General features: G+C 31.4%; 1 long non-coding RNA gene across 1 annotated transcript in view; it reads right to left on the reverse strand.

Annotated features, from left to right (window-relative positions):
• Positions 1-8,537: 8,537 nt before the first annotated feature.
• LOC124535334 overlaps positions 8,538-21,587 on the reverse strand; it is a 73,670-nt gene continuing 60,620 nt past the window's right edge. The window contains exon 3 of the long non-coding RNA XR_006966804.1: positions 8,538-8,600. This is a non-coding gene — a long non-coding RNA (uncharacterized LOC124535334). The remainder of the gene's footprint in view (positions 8,601-21,587) is intronic.

Consider the following 21,587-nt stretch of genomic DNA (forward strand, 5'->3'; position numbering starts at 1 on the left):
TAGATATAATCAAATTTATCACTGCCCCTCGCGGCCATTCCCATGAAACAACAATGGATTACAATTAGATGCAAATATCATTCGAGCAGGGAGATGTTAACGCGTCAGAAGGGTCAGCATCCATGCAAATATAGACCGAAGTTGTTAAATTTCCCCAGTGACCACCCTCCTATGAAGCTATAACATCCATTTTAAACTTCTATATTCAATATCACAATGTTATAGAAGGAAACATATGTACATAGATGTACTTGGGTTACATTTGAGTCATAAAACTCAACGCAAATAAACAAATTGCTTATCATTGCTTAAATAATTGCGAATTGGTAATTAAAATAATTAATAAAACACATGTTTATGTTGTATTTTAGCGTAGTAGCTTGTGTAATATTAATTGAAAATAGAATTATAAAATAAATAGATAATATAAATTATATTGAATTTATTATTAAATGTTGAATTATAATGCTTCAGCGCATTTTACAAGTTTTTATGAAAGTAGGCATGGTAACTTCTTGCATCTGTCCAGTAATAATTATTCAGAGAGTTAAGCCATTATTCCATATACGGTATTATTTTCATAATTGTTTCATATCAATGATGTTTACACTTTACACCTACCTATGAAGATGTATCTATCACCTTGAATGTCACCCATATTAAAGATTATTTTGTTTAGTGTTTAGTGTTAAGTCGATGGTGTAACAAATAATAATTCATGAAGATTTTCATTTCTGTAAAACTATATTAGAACTTAATTAAATAGATTATGTAGTCTAACCTAAGTATGATGTATATGTACTTATACAACATAGTTAGGTACTTATATAAAAATCATACTACAAACAGCAAAAAATGTAAGTAATATTTTAATATGTTTCTATAATTCTTTCGAAGTTGTATTTTGATCATAGTGTATTAAATAATATTGTATTCCTAAAACCTCCATATCACAAACAATATTTCCAATAGCAGTGTATCAAATACAGGGATATGTCCTGTTTAACGGAGCGCGCGATCGTTTTACGCATGGTCGCCAATGGACGATACTACAATGGACACAGTAAGCTGAATTTATTTTGCATTTTGTCTTTACGTTTTATTAAACCCAAAATATAAATTTAATCTTATTTGAAATTCGTGATCCAATAAAACTTGCAACTGCTGAAACACAGATGGCGCTAAGAGTATCATTTTATTTAAAAAAAAATACAATTAAACTGATCTTACTTAAAAGATGGTATTATAAATCGTATAGTTAGTATAATTCGTATCTTCGATATTTTTGTAAGATTTTAGCACATGCTTTGGAATGAGAAAGAAATAAAATTGTATTCAGTAACGCCTACCTATAGCTCAATGTATGTGTTTTCGATTTTCACAAGTTTCCCATATGAACATGTTACCATAAATTCCATATTCTTCCCGACATTATGCATGGAAATGTACTTTGGATGTTGGAGAGAAAATTATTCCAAGTAGGCGTTCCCTTTGACGTTTATGCGCTTGTTGAATAATGTTTTATTTTCATAGCCTTCCGTAACATCGGCACATCGCAGGCCGCTATTGATGTACTTCTAGATAAGATAAACAAATAATAATTCTGTTTTAAAATATAAAAATTGTATTATAATTCACAGATAACGTAAATTCAATAAAGCACATAACGTAACAAATAAAAGGAGTAACCGCGACACGATTTGTTATTTTTAGAACATTTAATACAGTTGTGAGCCATAATGAAATAATTATTCAAAGTTTTTTTTTCAGCAGTATTATGTTCTTAATTGGATTATAAAAATAAATTATCAAACTCATCCACAAAACCCTAAAACTCTATGAAAGAGATAAAAAATAATTATTATCCAACGTTCTTAAAATATTCAGGATAAGTTTTTCCCTTAAAATCTATATACAGGTAGTATATCTAAGAGTCAAGAAAAGGTCGAGTAAATGTACATTATGGGTCTATGGAGCGACATTGTTATTGAAATGTGGTACCCCTGTCCATTACTTATCGACGGTAGCTTCTTCGTGACAATGTAAAAATATTTCCCTGCCATTCTACGTATATTTTTTGAATGAAGCCTGTACGTAAATAAAGTTTTCACCAATATGCTTATTAACCGTAAAACATGTTTACTAATTTTATAATTTACACATATTAATATTAGTTACATAATAGTTGCGTAATATTTAGTCTGCCCTGTAATTGCAAGCTTTTTATGTGTATATATATTTTAGGTAAAATATTATTTTCTTCCCCTTTTAATTGTAAATTACCTAACGAGTTTTGGTATTATTATTTAGTATGGTCAGTAAAATAGCTTAATTGATGATGAGTAGTCACGCGAGTGGTACCCGGCAAAGTAATGAGTTTATGTTACTAAAAAGTTAAACTTCGTTTAAAAACACTGGTGTTAAACTGAAGTTTAAGTTTAAAATCAACTTATTTACTCTATAATCAAATAAAAAAGGTTGTATTTACAAGTTACTGTAACAATATTAGGGATTATAACGATATATGTATTTCAAAAATATTAAAAAAAAATCTTATTTTTATTCAATATGCAATGACGATGTTAATATTATTGTTTGATAAAATTTTTGCTGGCAGTTGCATTTTCAAGAAGACAAACAATATTAAACTAATGACTACTTCACTGGAAACATAATTATACCGACCTATCTACTCGTATTAACTAAAATACAAAAATAAAAATGTATTATTTTATGTTTATAAATAAAGAATACATTTGACACATCCAATTGAGGTAGTTATCATTTTTGGTGTATAATGCGAAAAGGGCTCTCCTTTGGGTGAAATACACCTACCGCCTGCTATAAAATTATATAAAACACATCAAAACTAACAAGGAATAGCATTGAACGTTAGTACGAAACAATTTACGCCTACAAATACGTAAGTTACATAACGATACGCGAACCAAATAGGCTTTCGGCAATAACCGGAACATTGTAACAATTTAATGTGGCATAAACAATACGAATACGCGTACTGGCTGGCTGTACGCGCCTCCGGCATATGTAGCCGCGTACGGGCCATATTTATTGTCTATGGTATTGTGGTGCGATCGTTACCGTATATCTGAGTGGGGGCGTAGAGGGGAACCCTATCATGAATCCTCATACGTACCAACCATTTCAATGCGACCCGCACAACATTGCTAATGTTACCACTATAGTACCGGTGTGATGGATCGCTAGGGTCCACTGGACCTGGCGGCGTTGAAGGGGTTGTTGATTGGACAGGGACGCTCCTGGGCCTAGCTGACCCGTGCCCGTTAATGGGTTTAATCGTCCTCAGTGCGTCTCAACGATTTATGTTTCATTTTCGATCTCGTTATGCACGCCGGATTATGCGCCCGCGATCCCTACAGCGGAATGTTTAATGGTAATGAGTGTAGATATGTAAATTTAATTTGTTATTTTATTGCATAGCAATTAACCTTAGCAGTTAAGGTACTAGAAGGCAAACTATTCAACAAATATCTTAACTTATAATGAGTTCAAATGATTATATTGGAGTATAAGGGTTGTAGGCGCTTTGATTTGCTTAAATAATTATTGTACCCTGTGCTTATTTTATATTACAACAGTGACTACTCTACTGTTTTTTTTATTCTGCATAAAATTTTTAAAGAAAATTCTCGATTAAAAAATAAGTATAAATCTTTCTTTAACGAGACAACGCATTAATGAAGTCATACATATATTTGAATTAGTTAACATCAAATCTAGTCTAATGTCTGAAATAATTCACATGCATAACATTTTGGACAAGAAAGTCCATATCTATATAGTATTTAAATCTAATATATGAGAAATATGAGGGTTCGTGTTAATACAGGTGCTTTTATCAGAATTTAAAATAGGGATTAACACCGCATCGCTAGGCCGGAGCGTATCGCACCCGGCCCGGTCGGATTCAACCGGATTTGACCGGATTAATCCGGACGCTGCGTTACTGGCGTGCTTTGTCGCGATATCGGATTGTTTATTTTACGTTTTGAATCGTTTGCTTTTATTACTTGATTTTAAATTAATTAGTATAATGTTCAAAAGTATATCAATTTTAATATCGGCTATTGTCGGTATTAAAACTACGGAATTTATTGATTTCAATAGTAAACGAAAAAGAAATCCAAAGAAAACAATAAATTACATAATGAAAATAGCTCTAATGTTTTAATTATAAATACAATGTACAAAAATGTTTTTATGGAACCAAACTATTTTGTTAACAAAAATGTTTCATTCGTATCGGAAGAAAAGCAAACCAAAAGAATTATATAAGTCGTAAATTAAATACCTAAAACTACAAACTGCGAGTACATTTTAACAAAATTTCAAACAATCCCTTCAATCCCCCGCTGCGACGTAGACCCGCTACGGCGTAGCACTAACATATAATCCTTTTCGCTACAATAGCAATTTCAAACTTCCTTAGGGGCTTCGGATAATCTTTCTTTATATCGAAGTACGAGCAACTGTAAGTATCTTGCATCTTTTTCTTTCTTTTGGATTCAGTACAAGATAGAAAGAAAGAAAGCGTACGATCTAAAGAAAATGCTTCACTTCTCAATAGGGGGGAGAATGGTAATGTGTATTTAAATTTCGGGTTCAAGTGTTATAATTCTATTTTTTAATTTAATTTGTAATTTCGTCGTAAATCTAGTTGGGGAGAGCCTAAGATATTTTGATGGAAGTAATGTTAATTTGATGCAATCTAGTTTATATGTAAATATTATAAAAAGACCCATGCCAAATATAATATACCTATATTTGAGTTTTAATAGCATGTGATATTTGTGCAGATTCAGATTTTACTAATGTTACCATAATGAGCGTTCAATATTATTGACATGCTATCGTTTAATTCCTGGCTTTAATTTATGTTACTCGTAAATTTATTTCTTAAAGGATAAAATAAATGTTCGCCTTGAAACTTAAAATATAATCAAGAATATTTTTTAAATACTTTTATACAAAAAAATTGTAATTAAATAATAAAATAATTCTAAAAGAACAAATTAAAATTCAATACAAATATCTTCTGAATCTTGAAATAATCTATATGAATTCTTATTAATTTCGGGAGTGGGAAAGTATTACTTTCATAGCTATTTTAATGGGTAATTTTCATAAACAAAGTCGGGAATCCGAGGAGGTGGGGGAGACCGGGGGAACGTGGCGCGGGTTCCTTTCCAAGATAGAAAACAGCTCTGGAGCTCGTATAATGGGTTTTTGGAATGGCGTCGTCCGTCTTGCCCCCCTCCCCCTCCCCGCGCCCCCCGGGGCGAGAAAGGATGAATTCTTATTTCCTCATCTGGAGGCGTCCGGTGCAACCCTCCATGTAGATTGCCTTTTTCTTGTGGAACCTTCGTATAACATAACAATGGCTTGTTTTCAATTTTGTTTCGTTTTTCTTTCTTTGTTTGATAATATCGTTTTTAAGTTTTTATGTTATCTGATAAATATTACACATTCTTTTCGTCACCTTCTAATATTTTTATTTTTTCGGCCATCTGTAATAAAATTAAATATATGTTAATTTTTTACAACTACAGCTATTTTATATTTATCAAACTTTTTAAAACAACACATTTTATCTCTCGTGTCTTTAGTAAGAGATCACGAAAACGATAATAAAATTTAAAAAAATACTTTTCTTAAATATATTTATAATTAAATAGAGTCATGTGTGTACAAGTCGTTAGTGAAATATATTTAAAATGGCATAAGCAACTGCATTCATGAACTGCAATGTGAGCCAAAAATACTTTGATACTGCGCCAAAACACGCAGCATCAAGCATCTCATGCTATGACACACATTTATTTATTTTATCTATCCATATTTCATACTTAAAAATACAAGTGCTGTATTAATGTATTTTATGGAATCTCTAAAGTACTTATTTTATTAAAAAGTTGTTCATGAACTGTTCTGCCGATCATATTTTTCTAATGGTTTTCTCGTGTTAAAATAATCTCATTACCATATATAAGGAATTCTTAAATTATAGTAATTATATTTTAATAACTGTCTCTCAAGTAAAAATTATCATTATTGATGTTTTTTTATAGTGTCGTTATACTTATTAGTCTTTTCATCAACCACCAACATGATAATCAGTAACAATAATAATTAAACAATACACAGAACAGGTTTAATAATAACAGTTACCGTACTCAATTAAGGTAATCAATTCTATTTAGTTCCAAAAATGGTATTTAAATAAAAAGCTGTTTGAGAAGATATTAAAATATAGTTAAGTCTATTACAATACAAATAAGAAAATATTATGAATAAGAGATAGAACTTCAATAATGCTTCTAACATTCGTATGATGTTGAATTATATTTAAACTTAGAAAATTAGTCCTTTTTTGAGCTTAAAACAATGTCATTATGTAATGGCAAATATCATATTAAGATTAGCAAATTTATTTGAGTATATAATGTATATTTCAGACTTGTAGATGATGAGATATAATTTCATAGATAAGCCAGTTTAAATAATGATTAGAAGATTGGTACCTGTACAACACCCTAGACTTAAACTTAATACCTAAATATTGCCAATCTCTATAAGTAATGGTAACCATTTACCACTACCAGTGGCACACTTTCACATCTCCCTGCTACTATAAATGAAAAATAAATAAATTTGACTACGATTCCAAATATTAACAAAGGAATTATGATCAACCGTAAGAAATTAGTGAAACGATCATTGGTATACCAAATACGGTTAATGGTGACCAAATTAACTTGGCCCTGTGCATCGTACCAGTTTATAGTATCTAAATCTCCTTAAAACTGGTTAGGGGAGCCAGGTTAAACATCTCACGCTATTACACAGCAATCATGGCAGTTGTTTGAAATGAGGACTCACCCTAAGAATAAACAAGTAACGTGTGCGCAAAACTGCCGAGACGCACTGGATTCATATTTTATGTCTCTCCGACTTCCCTTCTTTTGAATATTGCGTTATAAGAAAATGTAAATTATTTAAAGCTAACACTCTACTATGTAGAATGCTTCTAAATTATTAATATCGTATTGCATATTTCAAAAGTTAACCTTATCTCAGAGTATTCGTGTTTTAATGTTTCAAAACAATGTTTCTTATATTTCTAGGATGAATATTATTACCAGTATATACCTAAAGTTAAAAGCATTAATTATTAAATAGCTCTGATTTTGTTTTGGTTGAATAACATAAATAATATTATATATTTATTTTTAGGTATATTTGTTATAATATGGTGTTTGCACTAACATAGGTTTACAGACATTTTAATAATCATACCTACCTATTTATAAAGCTCGTGCGTGATAATGATCTACTTAGATCACCATGTCAGTGAAAGATGGATTTTTTTTTCGTCAATAACAACGTCCTACGTATACCTATTCTTATCTTTTATTTTATGGTTCTACATTGGTTAATACAGTTTTAATTTTTTTTTACAAATAATATAACATGAAAATACGGTTACAAAACAATCATCGTTATACTTTCTTTACACTTACTCAACAGTTCGGTTTCGTAAATAAATTCAACGATATAACAATAAAGTGGGATGTAGACTTACCGTCCGCTAGATTTATGCTTATCTCATAGCTATAAAGTCGTATTAATGCATATAAACATATCAAGAAACAGAGGACGGAGGGTCACCATAATTTTGGTGATATTAGAGACGATTCCGCTGTAGAAGGTTTTAAGCAAGATGTATAGCGTTAAATATGTGTATTTACGATAATTGTCGCCGAATATGTTTAAATAATTTCTCAGTAATGCTGCGTTATGTTCATATTTATTCGTGATTAAGCAATAGCAGTTTAACATCGGTAGATAAGAAAGACTATAAAGTAACAGCCTATAATTGTTCCACTGTTAATCGTGGAGTGTCATCATCAACTATTGTACAAGATTTTTTCCCACATTTGCAAGTTTCCTAACTATGTTTCTCTTCAATACTAAATTATAAAGACAAATTGAATAGTTGTCTTCGGTAAGCATTAATTCTATATACTCCGTTTGTGTAAGAATGTAGGTATAAATATTGGAAGCATTTATCTAGTTATTTATCTAATCTAGAATGACATTTAGTGAATTTGTTTAATTCGAATTTATTGCACATAATGCATTATTTATTATATTTGTAAATAAAACTATGAAGTCTATATTTTAGAAAATTTTCCGAGTGCGAAGGCACCCTACGAATCCCTTTCGCCGTCTCGGCGGGAAAGTTCCTGGGATCCGTTTCCTGTGTTTGCCATTCCACCCCGCGCTACCCGGGGAGCGATGTAACACAAATACGCACGTCCCATGAGAACTAAATAAATCTTAACTATATGTAATGGTATATTTATTTTTACACTTACACTGTAAGAATAGATCTTTTTTTATATACTTACATTTATATTTGACTTAGGTATATCTCATGCAGCGCTGCAATCTTGGCATTGCAGATATTTGTGAGCAAAAAACCTTTTATATATCTGTATGCTTATACAAATATTTTGGTATAGCGATGTCTTCTCGTGGGTTTCTACATTTTCCTTCTGAAATTAAATAATTCGTAATCAATATTATAAGTAACGAAACCACCATTCAATAATTTCTTTATTTGCATTGAAAAAAAATGATTAACATAACATTTAGACGATATAAACCGTTATAGTATACATTTTGGTATAAATAAGTGCTCCTTACATTAAAATCTTAATTCCAAGTAGTCCAATAGTAATCAAAACAAATAAACTGGACTTAAACGAGATAAATTAATTATATATCGAGTTGTTAACCCTTTTATTTATAAGTACATTAAAAGTATTTTTATTAAAATATAGATAGTGTAGCTAATTTTAAATGTCGATTGCGCTTAAAATCTATATTCTCTCAATAAAAATACAGATAATAATATCTGTTTTATTCACATATACGTTACAATCAAAGGATGCGGTCGGACATAAAAATTAATGGTTACAAACACTCCATTCCAAAGAGTATAAGTCGGAGACAAATCTCGATGTTTGAATCCTCGAAATAAAAATACTAGAAATAATTTTGAATAATTTGAACTGATCTAAAATGTATACGTATAATTATATGTTTTTATATATTTATGTTTGACTTACTTTTAATATAAGGGAAATATATACTAAACAACTTCTATACAAAGAAAACAGTTCTATACATTATAATAATGCGTATTGTTTTGATACTGAAATGTATCTACGTATACAATCTTATGACGCAAACATCTGTTATGTCACAAACAATAATCTATCCTAATATTATAAATGTAAAAGTAACTGTGTCTGTCGCGCTTTTTCACGACCAAAACAAATGAAGCGAATTTGATGAAATTTGGTGGGAAGCATACTGGAACTCTAGGCAAAGACATAGGCTAATTTTATTGCCTATCACGTGATAACTAACCCTTGAAACGCGAGCGAAGTCGCGGGTCGCAACTAATACAATAATTCATCTCTCATTTCGCGATATTAAATTGATACCTACTATTATAGTTTACAATTCGCAACCTATATCTCTCTGTAATTGAAAGTACAAATTAATATATATTAAATGAAAACAAATACTGTCACTTCTATGGCTTCTATATCGTCGTCTCAAATTCCACGTTGCAGTCAACAATGGCGCTCAATAGTGGTACAATAACCCGCCTCAAATGGTCCGGAACTTTTTCTTTAATGGTTTATTTAAAAATCAAAATTTTCGTTCAAAGTTTCCTTTAACACGAATAAATCACTTTTATACGTCGCTTGAGACATCTAGCTTTGATCTAAAATTGCTTTTATGCGATGTTTGCGTTGTTCCACTGTATAAATGTGATTTAGTGCTGTGTTTTGCACATAAATGTTGTTTATGCGTCTACCTTAAAGATATTTCATATAACACAATGCGCTTTATGAAAATAGTTTCTAAGTATGTTTCATTCTTAAACGATTTATTATAAGTATGTTTGTAAGTAAACACGTTACAAAGTGATTTGAGCCTTAGAATAATTTAATAATAATATTCTTTTGTTTGTGTTTTATGGAATGGTCTTAGATTTCGTTTCATGTTGTCTGTATGTTTGCGGCATTATAAATATAATTAAGATTACTTATTGAGTGTCAAATATCTGCAGCCAGTTCCGAATGGTTTTTTTTTACCTACATTAATTCTATAACTTTAGATGCGTTATAGAATTAAGTTTTGTTGTTCCCAGTAAATACTAAAAAAAAAATGTTTTAAACACGAAAATAATTTTAAATGAAATTTAAACATATTAACTAGAAAAACCACTCTATCATATGTAATTTCAAGTTTCAATCAGGATTTAAATCATATCAGATTCCGTTAGCCACTTTCGGCTTCTTATATTCGTATAATCGGTCCGCCCGAGCTCTGCCCTCCCGAGGCAGTATCGACGTCGTCAGGGAACTTAACAATCGCTTTTACGGCGTATAAAACTTAGTCTTTATAGTCCCCGCGTATATAAACGCCGTTTTTACGTCTTTTTAATTAATTGTATTGTCGTTAAAGACCGTATCAGTTCTGTCATGATGACTTTAGGAAAATTGACGATCAGGCGAATCAATAAAAGTGATTTGAGTGTATAACGCTTCATAATAGCCTCATAAATGCTTCGCAAAGTGTCCTAGCAGCAATAAATTGGCGATAACATAAACTATGTCTAACATATTATTTGAAATTATTTATTAAAGATAAATAATCACACAATCATTTTATGTTTTCATTTCGATATAGAACATCAAAACAGATTATTTATAAAAATGTTATCTATCAAAATGGTATTTAGTTATCTAAGATCATCATTCGATCAAAAAACTAAACAGTAACTTCAATTTCACAGTAAAGTAATAAAAGTATAAACGAAAAATATATTTACTTTATTTAACACATATTCAGGAACAAAGTCGGCGGTATAACAGATTCAGATACAGATCAGATTCGAACAGAATCTATATAAAGTAAATTTATAAAGAAATATATTTTGTCGTATCAAATACAGAAAGTTATGCAGTTTTATGCAAAAAATGCCTGAGTGTATTGAAATCCAATTAACGCGAAGATGATATCAAATTAATGGACGTAATAAATTACATAATCAGTAAATGGCTTCATGCAGTTGTATATAAAGCTCAATCGACCTTTTCTTGTGGGCGTAACTAAAAATGGCTTTATAAATTAAATGTAATACTAATTTATAGGACTGTGTGAGCGCAGCGTCTATTAGTCACAGCGTGAGATCGTTTTGTAACTTACAAATAACTTTATCTATAAAAAAATATCCTTAACAATAATTTACATTTGGTCTTAGGCATATAATAAATTTTTGTTTAGCCATTGACACAGCGTATGATGTTATTATAACAATTATTGCTTACTTAATATATATTAAAATATCAAAAAGATAGAGCTATTAAAACATCAAATTATACTTTAGATCTTAAAAAACCAACCCCCTAATACCGCTGATGGTATTTACGACCCGTACCAATTAATTTTTTCCCTCTTTTTACTCCGTCAACAGTAAAGAGTACAAAGTGGCCATAGACACAAATACAAGTGGCTATAAAATGAATGTAGCTGACTCAGTACGAGCTGGTGTCTCTATTGCGCATGTGCGGTACATTCCGGCACTTTTATTGATTTCAGTAGCACTAACGGTCCATAAAGCCGACGTGCCGGACTGGAGCCTTCTCTCTATACCCCTTATTAGGTACTCGCGATATCCACTGAATTTTACTCGTTAACTTTTTAAAAGAAAGTCACTCTTTTCGTTACAATACTACAATCGACACAATCGATTTTTATAATTGAATGTATTTTTATTGGATATTAATTTAATTGAATTAGTATTTTTAATTAAAGAGCAAATAGTATGTTAGTATAAGAAAGAAATTAACGATTTTGCAGCATTAGCTTTCATTCCACGTCGCAAAATAAACGTTCCCATAAATGTCATTTACAGCCAATAATCTCCCAACGCACGTATTTTCGGATTAACTACATAGGAAGTCGCCGATCTTAATTGTAGCCGACGTAGCCGGAGTCGCGTGGTCATTACGACCGGCAGACCTGCACTATATTATTTTGTTAGGACGAGTCATTTAGGAGGGTTGACTAAATATTACGGAACATGCGGTTGCAATTAACGGTTAAGATGCTTCTGCTTTTTATAGATATTAAAATAACAAAAGAATAACTAGTTGTTTTCTGTATACAGTACCGAATATATATAAAAGCTGTAAGACCGAGATTGTGGACCGAAAGTATATAATAATTCTTGAATGTAATACGAAAAGAGAACATTAGTGGGTGTTCGTCGTGTAATATCGACGGAGCGACGGCTGCAGAGGTTCTATTGCGGCCTTTATTAAAAGTAAATTTCTCGCCGCAAAATGTCCACAAAGTCTGTTACGATTTCAACAATCTTTAACCGCAGGACCTTTTAATTCAAATTATTTTTGTTTGTTTTGAAATGAGTTTCCAAAATTAAATCATTTCTTCTCAAAGTATAATTTATAAACATTTAATTTATATAGTATTACACAAACAACCCTGTTCTTTTAGTAGTAAATTTTCTTCAAAGAAACACGATGAAAGAGAAAGCTCGCACCAATCAAGATGTTAAGCGATTCAAATCGGTGGTACAAATAGAATCAAACATCGTACCTACAATAAGGTTTCAGTAGGTACAATATGTTCAATAGCGAAAGTAGCGCGGCAGTGAAGCGATGATTTCGCTACATTTCCCGCGACCGTAACGATGCTCGGAATCGCCTTGATGGACGCCATGAATGAGCTCTCACAACATAAAGAAATCCCCTTAAAAAGGGTAGCTCTAGGGTGGAATAACAGAAACCAGAACTACCCAAACTTTGCGTATTTATTTAAATGTGGAGGATAGTAAATCCCAAGTAATTATTATGGGTGGTTACTGATAATACGTACTCGTAGTTATATAAATAAATTCTAAATGTTCATATATTTTTTTAAATAATGATGCTACTTAATACCAAACATGTAATAATTTTAAACGAATGTTATTATTATAAGCAAGTCATCTTTGTATATTAATTTAATTATAAGCCCGTTTAAAAATTATTCTTTGTATCTTCAACCTTCATATACATATTACCTTATAATATATTAAGAGAAATAAAAATTACCTAATAATGTTATTCAATATTACTTCAAAAATAATGAGACACTAAAATACGGATAGGATACAAAATTCAATTCAATTTTACTAAAATAATTCCATGAAACTTTGAGAGCTTGTGTAAAGGCAAACTTTGTACGACGTCGGTATGAGACTCAGCTGAGGGTGCCGTTTCATTACGAGCTAGATATTCTAGGATTTTAGGCTATTTGAATAAACTCTTTAAACAAGCACACTAATTATATACTTGCATTTTAAATATATAACGAATGCAGAAAACTTAAATATGTAAGGATAGCAATGAGTACAATCGCAGTGTAATATATCACGATCTAAATTGAATATCAAGAATTTCATTGACATTTCATGTATATACTTTAGCATTAGATATTGTTAAGATCTGAATAAATATATATTTTTTTTAATAAACTCATTAATACAAACCACCCGAATCTATCTGCATGAAATATATAAACTACGATACAACGATGTTACAACATTTTTATGACTATTTTTCAACATATACTGTACTTTATTATGGTTATTATTTTAACTAAATTAGCCATTATTTGTTCACAAGTACAGGATAATACTAAATTTCCTTGTTTCCTACTTTTCCTCGAACAGTCTGCGATAAAATTGTGATTTACATTTGTGTTTACTTAGAATTGTAGTTTCAAAGTATTTGTGTTAAATGGGATCGTTATTTGCTTGAACTATTCTTCTTAGTTGCATTTCATTCGTGCCGAATTAATTATTAATGTAATAACAATATCGCCATGGCAGTTATATTTTTAAAAATACATTATTAACATATTTAGCCTAATTACATATATCTTTATGAGAAGATCATGATTCTATAAGAGCTACTAAAATTATCGCCAACATGCAATTCATTGGCCATACAGACACAAACCGACATGACAATCAATTAATATAGATAAATATAAGTATATGGTATATTCAAGCAAAATTTTCTGAACAATTTTTATTTTAATATGTTAAGTACTTAAACACTTCCAACAACTAGTTGTAAGCTAGACATAAATAGCTAAGAGCTCCCTGATATCCACAGGTCATGTATATTGTATTTTATTTTTAAGAATATATTTATATTATTTAGTACAAAAATGTCCTATATGTTGTAGCATTTTTATAAATAACTAAGAAAATAAACGACTATTGCACAGAACAGTCAATTCTGAAAGGAGATACGTTCAGGATTTACTACACCAAAACAAGCAAAAATATCTTCTTAAGGTCGTAGTAAATCGGCAAAGTTGCTACCGAAGCGTATTTCTGACCTCCCTCCCTCTCACGGAGGGGAGTAAACAAAACAAGTTTTTTCCTCGGATGAATAAATAAGGAAAGGGTCGTCTTTCGAGGGGCTATCCCCACTTGTAAAACTGTCTGTTTGATTTGAATGTTTTAATCCTTTCGTATAACACGGTCTCAGCTGGAACTTTGTTGAATAATTGCTTTGTTAAATTTAAACTAAAACAATTTACAGATATACATACAGCTGGGGCGAAGTTTATTTGAATTAGAGGAACTGGCTTACATAATTTCTTAAGAAAGTTGATTTTCAAAATGATACCGTCGATGTCGTCGAATTTCAGAAGCTATTGATATATTAAACAATTTTATGAAATGGTTGTTAATGTGTAGTTTATGAAAATAATTTTACGTGTAAAAGTGTAAATAAAAAAAAAAAAAAACAAGATCCTGACGAGCTGATGTCTATTTGGCAATAAAATAGCGACATTTCTATATCCAAACTAAGCCTTCTGAAATCCTTCGTCGCGGGGTCTTCTAGACGACCCCGGGCGATGAAACTAACGACCCGGGGTATCAACAAAAGAGCAATAAGATATGCTGGGAAAAACTAGTGTGTAGGCCCCGAGGGAGCGGTCCCGCCTGCGCTCGTATCGCCTTTCGGGGCTCAAGAAAATGTGTTTTCCAAGATTCGCTTCGATAAATACTGCAAAGAATTATACACCTGACGTTAAAGGAATTATTCTCGAAATCAAATTAGTTCAATGTCTATTTTTGATGTTTTTTATTTTATGGTATAGGTTGGCGGACGAGCATATGGGCCACCTGATGGTAAGTGGTCACCATCCCCTATAGACCATGAAGCTGTAAAAAATGTTAACTATTCCTTACATCGTCAATATGCCACAAACCTTGGGAACTAAGATGTTATGTCCCTTGTGCCTGTAGTTACACTGGCTCACTCACCCTTAAAAACCGGAACACAACAATACTGAGTATTGTTATTTGGCGGTAGAACAACCGATGAGTAGGTGGTACCCAGGCGGACTTGCACAAAGCCTTACCACCAAATATAAATTTAATTAAAAAAAATGTTAATCGTTAACGTATGTGTTTCGATAATAGCTAATGACATCTTATCGTTTTATTATTAGACACCTAGGGAATGAAATGATCGCTTCCAGGGCTACAATTGTAGAAAAAAAAAACCAAATCACATCGAGCATTCATCGCCGTTTCTTCACATCTCTGTAGTGATTCTTTCAAATCGGTGGTACATTTTTTTACAATCAACAAGTACGATTAATACTTATATGTTGCGAAAAAAGTAAGCAAGGAGCAATTATATCACATTTCTTTATTTATATATAACTGAGTCGATTTATGTCGATGTTTTTGCAATATACTCGTATAGGTATAATTGCCCCTTTCCCCGGACGAAGCAACTCGTCACCGGGATTGCCGCGTATATCCCGGTAATTGGAGCGCAAGTCGCGATTCCACTTTCTTTATTGCAAATAAACTAGCTACACTGGTGCTGTTCTTGTATATGGGTGCAATTTAAAAGCGATTATCGGATAAAATCGTTTGAATTGCAATTATAAGTATTATTATTTTATAATTAGAATACGTCCCTTTTTTATTTGTAATATGTAGACGATCTGGTAAATGAGTTACGTGATGGTAAGTGGTCACCACTTATTGATAACATTAACCATACAATTTATGCCATGGTGAATTGAAATCTACCATTAGTAACTGAGATCACTCACCCTTTATTCCAGAACTCAACAATACTTTTAATACAAACAATTTAGCGGTAGAATAAATAAGTGATGATTGGGTGAAGTAACCTCTGGATTTGGGTAGAATAACGTGCCTACACAAATCCAACCTATCAGTAAAAACAGCCTTATTACTGTTTAGTTTTTGTTTGTAACTTAAAACTTAGATCGGAAGCAGTGTTCTGAGTATACTGGTTGAACTTGCGATCGTTCTCATTACGGAAAGTGTTTGGAAACGATTCCTAATGTGCGTCTTACTTTTAACGACCAGTTTAAATTTTTTTAAAGAAAATACGAATTGTAACAGTACAAAAAAATAATGAAGTATTCTTAGTTTATCATTAATTATTCATTTCGTGCAATATCTGGTAATTTAGAATTATATTAAATATAATATTAAATTAAAACCAAAATATGTTGACCCGGGCAAATTAATAATAATTACTTAGTTTAAAATCTTGATTATAAAGAACTTAATAACAAACCTCAAATCCCTCAAACTTCAACCCTCCTCTTTGTACAACTTATATTTATAGGTATTTGTTGTGCCTTTCTCTGGTGTACGTACAATAAATATTAAGCAATATTGTATTGCTCGTATTGTTTTGTCAATTGTGCATTCTATTGTTTTATAGAGTAAACTTTCTCATAAATTTTACTAAAGGTATTTCATGTTTAACATTTTTTAAGGTATTTTGTGTTTTTAATTATTCGAAAAGAACCGGTACTTGCCCCGTCGGCACTAGACTTAATAATTAGGTAGCCGTTCTTTTGTTTTCATTGTTCTTCCATAGAAGAACATTCGTTAATATTTTGTTATTCCTAGCCGTATAAGTACATTTGACAATTAAGACATTTTTACTTTTGTATTTATCACTCGAGAGGTTTTTATATGAATTTATTAGTTCGCATATAACCACTTAGGTACACATATATACACTTTTTATTTGGAAATTTAAACTCATAAACTATTTTGTTATTTTCTTAGATTTTCGCGATTATTACACATTGAAGTAAAACAGTCTACCCGTGACCACGAAAGCTGTAAAGTGCTCGAAACGTCGGGATGATAAAAATAAAAATAAAAATTAATATACGCGATTTTAAATCCGTTAAAACTAGTTTTATTTCAACGTTTTATTATTGCTAAGGTTAAACTAATATTCTAAACTAATTTTATAACAAAATTACGCATACTGTTTTTACTTTGTTAATTAATAAGTTTAAATTATATTTATTTATAAGGAAAATCGCGCATACGATTGCTAATGAGAAATAATGCAAACAAGGTGTTTGAAATTTTGTTATTGACTTATATATTTTTTTTTAGTTGAAAAGAGTTACTTTTAGTATGTTGTAGAATCTACATACATGTAAGCAATTTTACATGTTCCACTATCATCTTGTAAAGAAGAATTGCTTTGAATTAAACATAGAAGATTCAAAAGTGTCCGAAAGGACCAGCTTAATTAAAGTAGGTATGTTTTAATTTAACAGACGATATTTGTTTTTCAATCATAAAATATATCTAACATATACATTGTTACTAAAGTATTATCATAAATAAATACGTCGGGAAAGCTTAACCAACACAAATATATCCGAAACTATATTCTTAACTAAAACTACAATTGCATGAAACAACTCTATTAAAATAAGAAAATTATAAAATAAAATGACTATACCAAATAATGTACATACATGCACATATTGCTCGGTATATTACGAACAGTGTAAACAGTCTCAATCGACCACAATGAATAGCAATTTATATGCACTAAATGTGCCAAGCAATTACACTGCAATTGCGCCTGGTGCTGATACAGGCATACAAATATTCTACTTATGTATCTTTACTTATATTTACGATCGCTTTGTAGTAAGTAGCCTTGAACTCTTACAAGTATACGAGAAAATAACTTAATTTCAATTAATAAATTAGGTAAAAAATATACATACAATGCACGATCTAATACCTTTCTATAGTAAGATGAAAATGTAAATCATACATATTCTTAATACTGAGTTAAAATGGATAATTATATTTCTATGTTCTTACTGTAAAAACATTTATAAAGCACACGTATAATTTAAAATCTATTCTAGCACATCCATGCGATTTCAGTCGGCTGTACAACGTCGATACCGAAGTTGGTTTTTATTTTTAAGCAAAAGCATTTACAAACGGTTTTGATTAACTTGATAAATTATTAACTATTGTAAAGCCGGTTTTACAATTACCGCTTATTCCAGTGTGTACCTAGCACTACTACCTCAAAATAAACTTTATTCATCATCATTGTGGGCTTTTACTATAAGCACTTTTGAATCGTCAATTAACAATTAAGTGAAGCTACCACCGGTTCGGAAAGTAGATTCTACCGAGAAGAACCGGCAAGAAACTCAGTAGTTACTCTTTTTCAACATTTAAAAAATACTAAAGAAAAAGGTAAAAATTATTTCCGGCACCATATAAATTATGAAAACATTTTACACTAACACCTTAGTGTACTTACATTATCCTAAGGTCATATGATTTTTTGATGTAATTAAATATTTCGAATATTTTTAAAGTGACTTTTTGATACTTAGTTGTTCATACAAATCACATTGTAAGAAAGTACAAACTCAATAAAAACAAGGTATCGATATTAAAAGACAAAGTGTGGCGAAATTTATTTATAATGGCCGCCACACTACCAAGCCGACATTACAAGAAAATACACTCGCCGACGCAGAAATCTGTGAGCGTTACAAGCGACTTCATATAAAACGGCTAGGGATTTCTGGGCCAGGTTGCTTGAAAAGAAACAAGTCAGCTGCCATAGTTCGTTACAAGGCGCAGCGGCAAGCGACTAAAAGACCGCGGCTTTCTCATATAGAGTTGTCAAGGGCGGGGTTTCGTGATGAATTGGAAACGTTGTACGGAGGGGCAGAGGGGGGCTTTTTTGAGGGGAGTAAGAAGGGTGCGCGGGCACGGGGGTTGATTAATGGCCCCCGCTAGAGGGAGCCATGTTCATTATACCGACGGAACGATGTGTTACTTGCCTACTAATATATTTTGCTTTCGGTGGCTTTGGGTCGAACGAGCCCGGTATGTTATTAGTTCATTATTTTAGGCATTTTTATTTCTTCCGGAGATGAAAAATGACATCGATGATTACGGAACGCATACAGAAATAGGTTATGTTCGTTATTTTTTGAGATAATAATTTCGAGCGGCATCGTGTGATATTTGGATTAGACGTTAATTGACTTTATGGCTCAATTTAAACTTGTAATGGATTCTTTAAGGATTTTTTTTTTTGATAAACTTAACATTTAAGTCTCGTTCAATTTACGAGGTTAATAAATAATTAAACAAGCTTAGTTATTAATTACGTAAACGATTATAATTTCAATTTGAAATTAGGAATTTGAATTCAAACGCTTGGGAAATACCCGATTTTCAATATTTAAAAACATCCATTTTCGGAAATAATTTTTTTTTCAGAAGATCGACTACCGGCCATGAATACTTTAAAAGGGTTCTCGCTGCTTACTAAGATAATACATTTTTAATGTAAATCTTATGTTTTGTATGCTAAGCTAAAGAAACACACTATACAAAGAATTTTAATTTGTTTATATACCTACTTAATTATGGCAAGGTCGGAGCGAATTTCATAAAAAATATACGTATATTTAAATATTTATATTAGATTTATACTTATATAATATTTATTTATTCATTTTACTCATAAAAAGTTACTTAGATGATAAAAGTTCGCGTTAATTGATTTTGATTATTTGATTTTTAAATTAATCACTTTACTTTACAAGTAAGGAGGTACGTAAGTATAAGTCAAGTTTTTCAACTGAATCTTACACAACCGATTCAATTCAATTTTGCACATACTTTTGTGAGGAAAAAATCAATCTAGTATAGATATCTGATTTTATTCTTTTTAGTTTTAAGGTAAAGTCTGAATTTTGAAAAGATTTAGCTTAACTTGATACATTATTGACATTTGTAACAATTGCAGATTTATTAAGAATGGACACGTTGATGTAATTTGATAAAAAGGCAAAGAATTCAAATTCCATGTAAATTATTAAAACCTTTTACTTACATTGTCATTATTTTATTTTTTTTGGATATTTTGGTCATCATAAAATATTTCACTGTAATATTTCGAATATTTTTAAAGCGAGTTTATGATATCAAATTTGCGTTGTGCTTAACAACATTAACCCAAATCCGTGGAGCGACTAACAGTGAACAGTATCACATCATCGTCTGTACGCAGGCCCGCTAAGCACATAACATTAAGAAAACAACAAAACGAGTCGAACTTGAGTATTCCATTCGCACGCCGCGCTTAAAATAGAAACAATGGCCCCATTAAAAATCCGCTCTCGGATATTTTCTCAGCGGATCCCGTAGCTCGCATAAATCGGTAGCTTTCCGCCGAAGCTATTTCCAAAGGAGCGTTTTCTATTCCACACCGTGCACCCGTTTTTCTTAGACTCCCATTATAAGGCGTGGAGGCACGCTTACCCCTAGAGGGGGCGACTCACCCCCGAAAGTAGAGGTTAAGTCGACGTATAGGCCGTTATGAAAGTTTATAAGTAAAATGGATGATAATTATACAAGCTTTACGTATAGGGCGTGTTTTTAAATGATATTACATACGCGAAAGTGTTTCTGGTGCGCCGGCTGAATCGCAAAAGATATTCGGATTAATCTTTGTGTGAAAGCAATGACGTGCTATGAATAATTTTAGAATATCTTTCGTTTTAATGCAATCTACATGTCCCGTGCGTATAACAACAGCGATAATATATAAGAATCGATAGTCGGGACCTGCTATAGCTCAAGCAGATATCATTGTTTTTATTAATTACCGACATTTGATAACTTTACTCTGCAATGATACAAATAATAGTCAATAATACAATAACATTATGCGTTATAAATCAATGTGATAATAAATACCAATAATAGTTGTCCACGACAGTAAATCAAAGATATTATTTATGTATAATTATAGCTGAATATATACGGAGTGTAATTTACATGTAGTTATAGAAGGTAGGGTCATAAAATAGGTACCCTAGACAGATAAGACGGACGCATCTCCTTTGGCGCACCGCAAACTTAGTAACGCGCTAACTCTATTTACATGTAAATACTTTGAAAAAGTAATTTGAGCGTGGCGTCTCTCGCGCCGCTCTCGAGATTGCGAAAAGGCGCATTAAGCGTCTTCCAGGTGATGCATGATAACTGTTATAGCCGAATATAATTTTCT

Source organism: Vanessa cardui, chromosome 14, assembly GCF_905220365.1.
Source record: "Vanessa cardui chromosome 14, ilVanCard2.1, whole genome shotgun sequence".
NCBI classification, from domain to species: domain Eukaryota; kingdom Metazoa; phylum Arthropoda; class Insecta; order Lepidoptera; family Nymphalidae; genus Vanessa; species Vanessa cardui.